Consider the following 2,483-nt stretch of genomic DNA (forward strand, 5'->3'; position numbering starts at 1 on the left):
CTGAAAAGACTCTTTGGACATAACCTGTGCATGCGCTCGAGCTGCGGGCACCCCTGACCCACGCATGGCCTTCTTGACAGGAGAATGAACCTGTCCTGCCAGAGGTCACTGAATTCATGACTCAATCTATCAATTATAGGATGGACTGCATTCAGAAGACCCCTCCAGGAACGTCAGTAGCATTGCCCTGCAGCCAGAGACTTACCGTGTCAAGGGCTGTGAAGATTTCTCCCACAAGCAGCTCTCCTCTGTTCTCCCACTCCACACTGCCTTCCACTTCTCCCTGCCTTCTCTCATCTCATGTCAGCAGCAGCAGGCAGTGCCCGCAGCCCTGCTGCTCCTTGCAGAGGAGCTGCTCCTGCACACAGCTGTGTCTGGGCAGTGCTGCCAGGTTGCCACGAGCTCCCTCCATCCCAGGAGCCTGGCCCCACTCAGGAGCAAAGGCCCAGCTGAAGTTCTGAAGTTCTCTGTCCCTTGTGCTCCCTCCTCCCGGGAAATGCTCACTGAAGTAAACTAAAATAATCACTTATTCTCCTTTGGTAAAGAGTGGAGAAAAACAGATTCCAACATTGCAATTTCTTTCATCAGAGGATGGCTATCTGTGATAAATGGAAACGTCCCACTCTGGAAGCCCCTATTCCTGTCTGTTAGTTAGGCAGGACACCTAGAAGGGGACAAGAAGGGAGCTCACTGACACATGCTTCAGGTGTTGTTTCCGATGAGTCAGTCTGGGCATCTCATGCCAGTTTAGAAGCCTCTGGGATGGACTGGGATTCAGATCCCTCCTGTGAACCCCGCAAACATACTGGAGGTGAGATTCCCCTTATCAAGCCAAAGTGAGCACAACAGAGGTGTCTGCATGGGAGCTCCTTGTCTAAGCTCCCACTGGAATCACTGGAGATGGAGGATGGGAGTCAGCTGCTCACACACAAACACCTGGTGACATTGGAAGAGACAGAGGTGGTCCCAGGCATGTGCCAGTGTCTGTTTGCTCTGATGGAGCGACTAGGAGACCCACATCCTTCTGGAGCATGAGGTGGGGGCCAGCTGGGGAATCTTCTTGGTCGTCTCAAATGACCCTGCATGCCTACTACAACTAAAGCTCATCTCACTGGGGAGCTGAGACATCTGAAGATCCCAATGTTAAAAACAGGTATTGTGGGTCAGTGCAGACACTTGATTTAATGACACAGAAATAGGCCTATGGGGCCATCTCAGATGCCTGGGGTGTCCAGGACAACCACATGTTCCTACTAGATACAGCATGGGACCTACAGGAAAACTATGCCCCTTCAGAGTGGTTGCTGGGCCAGTGTCCCAGGGCATCTCAGGTTTCCTGCCTGGGCCCAAACAAATGAATCCCACCACTGTCTTTAGGCAAAATCTGCACTGTCTGCATCCAAGCACGCTTCATAAATGGGAGAGGTCCATCACAGCAAGGTCTCCACTCTAGTCTCTACCCTCTCAAAACCTTCTAGCTCTCCTCCCCCTGAATGTCTCCTCACTCCTCAATATGATAAGAACAGGCACTGGGCTCACGGTGTCCTTAGGGTGGCTGGATCATGGGCTGCCCAGGCCCAGGGGCTTGTTCAGTTGCATCTTGTCCTGCCTAGAGATCAGTTCACGTCTGTCACAGGCCCCAAAGTGCTGCAGAGTCAGCTCAGGCAGCAAACCCCTCTCTTGCCATTCCTGCACAGCCCAGCTCTGCTTCTCCCTGCCTCGGGCACTGCAGGGTTTGCTCTCTCAGTAGGAACCTCCTTTCACCATTACATTGCACCTGCTATCCATGCCAGCATGTCACCACTTGCAATCAAAGCTTTTGAATACATGAGGTCCTTGGTAACAAGTTTTCCTGTGACATCTTTTCTGTCAGCACCACAGCTGAGGTGCTGAAGCCAACATACATGTAAACACATGCAGCCTGGGGTGCAGGCAGGAGCAACTGGAGATGCACAAGCTGTCACAGGAGTGCCAGATGGTTGGAATAGCTGAGATGTGGTGGGATCACTTGCATGATGGAGTCCTTCAATGGCAGGGTGCAAGTTCTTCACGAGAGACCACCAGGGAATGTCAGGAGGGGGTTCCCTATGTGTGAAGGGGCATCTTGGGTGTATGGAGCTCTTCCATGGGATGGACTAAGGGAGGCAGCTCTGAAGGGCTGAGGAGCTCAGGAAAGCCAGCAGGTAATTAAGGACAGCACCTGTCAAGCATGAGAATGCTCCATACAAACAGTTTGTAAAATTAGTAGACATCTCTGGACGCCAGCGGGGCTAAACAGGGAGCTCTCACGTGAGCTCCAGGGCAATAAGGCAGCCTATGGAAATGAGAAGAAGGGAGATGTTGCAAAGGAGGAATTTAGAAATATTGTCCAGCAAAGTAGGGATGGTGTTAAGGAAGCCAAAGGTCCCCTGGGACAGAGACACTTGCAGGGAATATGAAGGACAGGAAGAAGAGCTGCTACTGCTTCAGTGACAGTAAAAGAA

Source organism: Dromaius novaehollandiae, unplaced genomic scaffold (genome assembly GCF_036370855.1).
Source record: "Dromaius novaehollandiae isolate bDroNov1 unplaced genomic scaffold, bDroNov1.hap1 HAP1_SCAFFOLD_41, whole genome shotgun sequence".
NCBI classification, from domain to species: Eukaryota; Metazoa; Chordata; class Aves; order Casuariiformes; family Dromaiidae; genus Dromaius; species Dromaius novaehollandiae.